We start from the raw sequence: 8,558 nt of genomic DNA on the forward strand, positions 1-8,558 counted from the left end.
GTTGTAACGTCAGCAATCTAGTGGCCAAGTAGGCACAGCTGAAAGAATCATAGGGAGGTCACACCAGAGACTTGACATAGTTTAGTTGGTGAGTTAACCAGCCCTACAGCTGCCCACCTCTGAATTTCCTGTTATATGAGATAATCAACGCCTTTTGTTGCAGGCATTTTTAGTTGATGGCTGCAGACACTGTTGTTCACCTACACAAAAATATTTCTATTTCTCTGTATTCTTTGCTAAAAGAATCACAATTCTTTTCATCTGGGAGGAGAGCTCCTATGCTGGTGGGGAGGCGTGGGCCCAGCCTCCGTGCTAAGGGTGCTTATAAACTGTCCTGGAAAGGGGAATATAAAGGAAGCCTTCTGGAGGGCTCTGGGAGATAATCTTCTTCCCTCGTCAGAGAGAACTCCTCGAGCAGAAGGGTTCTGTCTCAGTCTTCCCCTTTGAAAAGAGTTGTGTGAGGACAGTTGTTGAGGATGCCAGTGATCCTAAGACAGGATCACAAAAAGATGCAAAGGGAACTGCGGAGGAGGCATCATTCTTTGAGCTGCTGAGCTGACCCTAGAACCACCTCCACTGAGGATTTTCAACGAAAGCTGTTCAGTCCTATTTGATGTGAAGCTGTGGGTTGGGCATTTGCCTGCTGAAGGGATGTTGAAGTGCCCAAGCCTAGTCTAGGGGCCCTGGGGGGCAGCAAAGGGCAGGTAGATTTTAAGAGTGATACAGATTTGTTTTTCGGTCTAAACAAAGGGGATACAGAGCATGTCTTTAGAGAGAAAGGGAGGATTGGAATGGACCAAAATATTGTCAAGTGAAAGAGCTGTCTCTTTTATTAAGGGCTTTGCAAGGCTTTGAAACTCAAAGCAGTCTGACCACGGGATGTAGCACAGGGTAGGGGAGATGTCCCAGATGACCAGGACAGGGGTTTCAGCACAGCCAGGGGTGGGGCCCGGGCCCCTCATGACATGGAGCTGCGTCATGAATGCAGGGAGAGGTAAGGCAGCTGTTTTCCCGAAGAGGCTGGACAGCACCATCATTGGAAAATAGAAGGGGGAACAGTAGAGATTAATTTCAGTGATTTGCTAGTGAAGGATGTCAGCGACCCTGTTCTAGTGCCCAGGCCCACAGTCCTGGGCTGTACCAGCAGACAGGTGCACTTTTGGCAAGTGGTAGACGCCCATGTGTTTGCCCAGCTAGTTTGTAAGCAGCTTGAAGGCAGGAACTGTTTGTTACATTTCTCTGATTTCCTTGTGTGTGAGCGTCTGTTGACTAAAAGTGAGATCCTAAGCCCTCTGCTAACTGAATGGACCTCAGAAACAACTGAAAACCGAGTCCCCAGCTATGGCGGGACGGGAGAGATAAAGAACAATCACAGGCGTATGATTCCCCTCATAAATGTTCACGATGACTCCTACAGCTTGTTAAATATATATATTTGACCACCCTGCTCACCCTGCCTTTTGTTTCTTCTGTTAGGTCCAGAGCCGAGAGAGAGACACACGGAGCCTCATGTGTAGCAAAATGCTGTTTATTTTGAGCATCTGGGTGCAGATGGGTGGAGGTGAAAAAGCATCTACCCCCCAAGGGAGGAGAAAGTCTTGGGTTTTATAGAGGGTTTTTCTGGGGGGAGTGAGTAATACCTGCAGAGATAGGGGAGGAGGGTAGCTTTGTCCTTATCAGGGGGGTTAGGAATGCCGGCGTTGCTGCAGCTGTCTATGGTCGAAGTTAGATTTATAACCTTGAACTCTCCAGACTCCTGTTAATTTTGGGGTTTCCACCAGGAGCAAACCTAACATCTTTTTGTGCCTGGCTTACGGCTGGGGCCACCCAGCAGGCTGTCACCCTTTATGAGAAATAAAGCTCTTCTTTTACCAAAGTATAAACCTTGCTCATTAATATTTTTTTAGTTAACAAATGGTGACCGCTAAGGGAACCAGGGTGACCCCCAGGTCCCCCAGTATGATTGAAGGTCAACACATGACGTCTGTTTGAGCCCACTGATAGCTCAGTTGTTCCCTGACCTCAATGGGAGAAACTCCAGTACGCTCCCACGGATCCGAGATCTCCTGCTTCTAGGATGAAGATCTTAGAGCCTTTATTTCTCTCCACCCCTTCCCTTCATTTCTCCCCGGTTTGGACTCCCTCCGTTCTGGACCCAGAGGGAATGTTTTTCTTAACCCCGGTTGGGGAGGCTACTCCAGTTTCCCTAATTCCCTCCATTCCAGCTGCCAGGGGGTGGGGGGACCTAGCTGGACTCCAGCTGGTCCCATAAGGGTTTATGAGGATGCTCATGTTTTGGCACTTGGACACTCTCATAGAGGTAAGTGCAGTTATAAAAACCTTAATTCTAAGGAAATGGGCTTTGATCCACCACCATCAGAGACACTAGTGACTAACATGCTTAAAAAACTATAAAAAAATTCTTGTAAATGTTTGAAATCCAACCTAAAATGATTTAAAGCTTTGCTGTACACAGTAAAATCTTAGGAGACCTCTAGTTTATCTGTGCACTCAGTTGAAACAAAGAGGCTATCCAACATTCCAAAGCAATGAAGATCATGCTATAATTGGTGTTTCACGTTTTCCAAATGGGATCAAAAGTCTTTCATAGCCTCCCTTAAAGAGGGTGATTTTTAAGTTAAAAGAGCCTCCAAAAAATTGGCACTTGGGACATATTTAGAGGTTTCCTTCCTTCTTACCTCTACTTCCATCTCTGCTCCTAAACAATTGTTTTTTCTTCGTAACTAGTTTTATAAAAAAAATTGCTCTAAATATTGACATTTGTTTTTTTCTTTTGTTAAAAAAAACTCCTTTATGATACCAGCTCCTGGAACGGGACACAGCTGCCTAACGAAACTGATTTATTCACAGAACTAAAAAAAGATTGACTAAGGAAGGTATGAGACAATATGTTTAAATTTTGTTTTCTTTTCCTCCTTATCCCAATTCCAGTTTTTTTCCTCTTATTCTTTTGTCTATCTCTAACAACCTCTAACCCAAATTTCTCCAAAACTATCAGTTTAGCTTTTAATATGTACAATTTTTAGCTTCAAAATAGACTAAAGAGATCGGAAATGTTTTGCCCCAAGGTATATTTGTTTAACGTATTTTAAAATGATTGCTGTAAACTGTCTTATATATATATGCAGCCAGAACTATCTTTTTCTGGTCTCAAAAAAAAAAAAAAAAAAAAAAAAAAATTAAGAGTCCCCAGTTTCAAAGGCCTGAAAAGAAACATTTGCCATCTATTCAATCTGAGGGCTGTTACTCACAAGGCTTCATTTGCATAACAAGACCACTTTTTGTTAACTATTCAGGACTTTTCCTCTCCCCCCACCCCCAAACCTGATTTTCTGCTTCTCAAGCCATAAAAGACCTTTAATTTCCTGTCTTCTTCTACCTATGAAAGACACATGAGGCTTTTTGCATATAAAGGGCTCAGACATGTGAAAATCTGTATATATTTTTTACTTGTTCCATTCTCAATGACAAACTTATATTTTTCGTTTTGCACCTCTAGATTCTGGTGTCCGGATAGGTGGCCATGGTGAGGCCTGGAGACCTGTGCTCAACCCAGCCTGATGGGGCCTCCATTTCCCTTCCCCAGCTTTGCCTCCTGGCTATTCTTAAAGGGTCAGGATCCACAAGGTGTCTTGTCTTAGGTTCTCAACGTTACACCTGGTAATGTAAATTGAGGACATAGGCTCTGCCCTTCTAGTCATTTTGGATGCCATGTGGCTACTTAAGACCTAAGGGGACTGAAGAAGACATTGGAGATAATATATCTGTGTTATTGTATGTAACAGAAGGAATGGCCTGGAAAAAAATGGCAAAAATGTTTTCTGTCTCTTTAAAACTTCCCCCACTCTCCCTGGGAACTGAGGCCTGCATCCCTGCCTTGGGCAGGTGGCCCTGTGGGGCAGAGAAATGTCTTTTGTTCTTTGTGTTACAGGAGATAGCTCAGCTGAACTGTCCTCTCTCCCAGTCCCAGGCCTGGCCAGCAGAGGTCTGGGTGGGTCTCCCAGGTGGGCGGAGGTCACAGGCTTTGTCTTTGGCAGAGATGGGCCCCTTAGAATCATTACCCCTCCCTTTAAAAGCTCTGTGTTTCACAAGAAACTGGCATTGTTGGTAGCCAAGGGAGTAGGGAAAGTAGAAAGGAAGAAGGAAGAGTTTTCATGATTGAACTTTATGTACCTTTTAAATTTGGACTGTTCCATGTATTATTTATAAATAAATAAATATGTACATTTAAACAATAAAAAAAGCTTTGTGTTTCTGCCTTTGTACAGGAAATTTGGATTTTGAGATGATAGTCTACCATTTTTCTCCTTTGCTGATAAAATAATAAACTTTGCTTTGCTTCTCAAACCACTTGTTCTGGTTCTTCTGATGTGGCCTCAAGGACAAGTGCTGAGCTTTCAGTAACACCATAATTTCAAAATTCTTTTTAGTAATTTAAAATCTTAAAGTCATATTATGTTAAATTAAAGAAGATGATCATAAAAGGTCTAGGTAAGTCAGAATACTAAAACATTAATTGTCGGACGTAAGTTTAGGTTTATGTACTTTAACAATGTATTTTTATATGAGATAGAAAACTAAAGCTATTTAGATACGCTAATGAAAATTGGGAACTGATACCAGCTCAAAGTTACTTTGACTTCCTTGATTTTTCATCAAAAATAAGGGTTACTGAGAATTAAAATTAATGTATGTAATTAAAGCTACTAGATATAAGCGAAACAATTATATATATAAAACATGAAAGAAATTGGATATCTTTTTTGAAAAAAAATTTTTGCTTCTCAAAATATTTTAAATTATCACTTCGGTTAAATAAATAGCTGTTTTATAGTAAACTGTAACCCTATTTTACAAAAAGTGTTTTAAAGCTTTGATATTTGACAAACTTTCGAAAATCAAAATTTTTAAATTGTCTTTTTAACCTCAAACTAGCTTCCCAAATATTAGGGTCACTGAAAATCTAAGAGAAACACATTTGACTTCTTAGGTATGTTAAAACTATGTAGGAAGCATTGTCAAATATGAAATGATGTTTAACTTTCTTTGGGTTATATTTATATAAACACATTATTAATATGTGTTCCAAAACTTTATGAGATTCCTACAATTCTGATATACTTTAATATGTTATCAATAATAATTAGGTTATTATGTTAAATTATTACATGCCACAAAAATAACCACATTTTCTTTGTCAATTGTCTTTTTAACCATGGCTATTCTAAGACTTTTTGTCATCCACAGACAATTATTATTTTACTTTAATTCTTCTCAAAAAGTAGTTTTTTATTAATTTTAGAGATCATATAGTTTACACTGAATCCTGAATTCTTTCCCAGAAAGAATAATGTTTTCAAACTCTTCTTCCATTTTTCTGACTTGGACTCAATGAAATTGCCACCACCTTTTTTTTCTAAGGTCCTACCAACACACCTTGTGACATACAATCTGCAGGATAAATTGTTCCACATATTAACATTTGTTTTTCTGTATGAAAGCTACTTCCACTTTAACAGAAGATACTTCGAGTTTAACATCTAGACACCTCAGCTTGATGTCCTTTGGACTTTAAAGAAACTGGCTTGCTTTAAAAAACAAAAGAGAACAAAAAACTGATGCATTCATGAGGATTGCTGATCCAACCTCAAGCAAAACAAGAATTAATTACATGGGACTGAACTAACTTTTTTTAACCATTTGTTTAAAACATTGCTAATTCTTTTATGTTTTGTTTTCCAGAAGCCAAAAAAACTTTTTTCCTTCTTTTGAGCTATTTATAACTTACAACTTGATAAAGCATATTTTGTAAACAATTTGAAAAATTTCTTTTTCTCTTTACTTGAAGTCTCCAAAATTTAGAGACTATTCATAAATATTACTTTATGGCAATATAATTTATTTGTATAAGTTCAATAAGAATCTGTTTTTCTTTTATAACAGGAGAGAATTAGAGATACTGGTTGTTTTACCAAGGGTTTGACTGGAATGGGATATTTTCAAATGTAGTCCAGACTGCTTTGAGGAATCAGGTTGACTTTATAAGGCCAATAAAAGCCCTCTGGAAAAAAAATACTGACCTGATACCTCATCTATAACATTTCCAGATCTGTGGTAAGCAGAGAATGTCACTTTCTAACAGGTCCAGAAATCTCAAGTCATTCTGGGACCTCAAAGAGGAGGAATTTCCTAATTCATACAGCTATCTGCAGGCAGTTACATCCTTGTCTTGGCTCCAGAGACCTTTAAGTAACCTGAAATTCCTTAAAAAGGGGGGATGGGGGTTCAGCAAAGCCAATTTTAAAAAAGAAAGCCTATGGCCAATCACTATTCTTACTATACTTTATGCAAATAATCAAAGTAAGTATAGTAACACTGTAAGTTGGTCCTACTGTGATTTGTGTTTAATAAAAATGAGAAACTAGAGAGAGAAAATTTTGCCTTAGAAAAAAAGAAAAGGCCCATTTATAAATCCTAGCCTTGTCCATGTATTTTTAAGTTTTTAGTATTTGTCCAAAGTTTGGACTAAATTCTGGTTATTTCCTGACTGTAAAAAAAAAGACATTATAATTTTCTTCATGATGTTTTTATTTGATTCCCTAGTGGAATAGATTCCTTTTTCCATTTTGATACCCAAATTCTTCTTCTTAAATTGTCAACTTATTAATGTTATTTATCTCTTTTTTTACTTCCGAGAAAACCAGAGTCATACTATCCTGAAGACTAGAGATGATTCAATGAAGCCTACAAATCTTCCTTATCAAAAATCTCACTGGGACCGGTTGGTTTTCCACTGTCAATGCTGCATTACTATACAGGAACCTCCCTCCCTCTCCGTCCAGGAACTGTGGCGGAAGAGGGATGCATGTGAGATTGTAAGGGCCAATTTAAGGGACAGAATGTGCTTTAAAAAAAATGCATATGTTTATATAACTAATTGCTACAAGTCTGTAACTAAAACGTAGACTACAGTAGCTCGATACTTATAGATAAGTTAATTTTATAACCTTGCTTTGGCTTTCAGCTATCTTGCTTAACAGGTTTTAAGGGATTAATGAGTGCCTGTCTACCCCATTCCCGTCTGGCCTAAACGTTTAATTGGCTGTAAGCTTTTATGGCTCTAAACCTCTCCTGGGCCATAAGGGTCCCACTAAGGGCCTAGATGGACTTAGGACAAACAGCCATTCTACCCCTCCAATGATGGAACAAAATAAAGTTTGGCCATCGATACTGCTTCTGGCATACCTTGGCCAAAAGCGGGGGAATGTGAACTAAAAATAAAATCCTAAGCCCTCTACTAACTGAATGGACCCTTCTCGGCCAAGAAGACCCCAGAAACACCTAAAAACTGAGTTCCCAACCATGACAGGATGGGAGAGATAAAGCACAATTACATATTCATATATTTTTCTTCATAAATATTCATGACTACTCCTGTAGCTTATTAAATATGTATATTTGACCACTTCACTCAGTGTAAAATCCTGTTGCCTTTTGTCTCTTCTTTGAAGCACGTGTGCCTGGCTTCTGGCTGGGGCTCTGCTTCCCAACCTGTTGGAATGGCCGCCCGGCAAGTTGCTACCTTTGAGAAAGAAAGCTCTCCTTTTTCCAAAGCATAAACCTTGCTAATTAATTTTTTTTTAGTTAACACATCAAACACTTGAATTTTAAATTTAATTCAGTAAATATTTGTTGAGCACATACTCTGCTCCAGGCTCTCTGCCAGGCACTGGGGATACAGCAAGGAGGCTTGTGCAAGTCCATGCAAGCTACCAGGGAACCCCTGGGGTTGTACCCAAAGGGGCTTCTGCGCTGACCTGTGCCCACCACTAGAGGGCAGAAGAGCAGGCTCTTTTGCCCGGGCCTGCACCTTGCCCAGTGGCTTGGTGCTGGGAGCCTGAGACCAGGCTCAAGCCACCTGAGACCTGAGAGGGAGGCAGGTATGGGAGTAGCGCTCCTTGTAATTTTTTCTGAGTGGTATGCTTGGGGGTGGTTTTGGGTTTTCTTTTTTTAACTTCCCAAGGCATTCCGCAAATTGGAAAATCACTCAGTCATGCTAATTGTGACAGCGTGAGACCTCTGTCAAATTACTGCAGTGCCTGTGCTCTGGGGAACATTGCCTTTTAAGCTGTAAAATGTCTTCTTTTACAATAATCAACATCTTTTACCAGGATAAGAACGCACCAGGGGGTTTCCAAGAAAATGGAATAGGCTGTTTCCCACGGGTAGCCCTGCTCCAAACCTTCCACTGGACCTAGTTGTGAAATGACTGGATTTTCCTTAGATGGTGGAGTTGGAGGGGAAAATCTACTTCATATATGAGCCAGAGCTTCAGACTGTAGCAGTTTCTCAGTCCTTGGGCAATTGTAGTTGAGTGACTAATTAAATGGCTCTGTGTATTGAGAAATAGCCCTATGCCTTTATCGTGTTCCCAATTTTCTCATCCCTTTACGTTTATTAACCTCTAAGCATGGTTGCTCCACAATGAATAGAAAAATCTTGAGTCTTTGTTTTCCCTCCTGTGTGGCTTGAAGTGA

At 39.8% G+C, this 8,558-nt stretch overlaps 1 long non-coding RNA gene across 1 annotated transcript; it reads left to right on the plus strand.

Annotated features, from left to right (window-relative positions):
• The first annotated feature begins 2,615 nt into the window (after nt 1-2,615).
• LOC123622145 lies at nt 2,616-6,931 on the plus strand. The gene is made up of 3 exons (XR_006729423.1): nt 2,616-2,897; nt 5,965-6,135; nt 6,726-6,931. It is a non-coding gene; the product is annotated as an uncharacterized LOC123622145 (long non-coding RNA).
• Nucleotides 6,932-8,558: the final 1,627 nt, after the last annotated feature.

Source organism: Lemur catta, chromosome 17 (assembly GCF_020740605.2).
Source record: "Lemur catta isolate mLemCat1 chromosome 17, mLemCat1.pri, whole genome shotgun sequence".
NCBI classification, from domain to species: Eukaryota; Metazoa; Chordata; class Mammalia; order Primates; family Lemuridae; genus Lemur; species Lemur catta.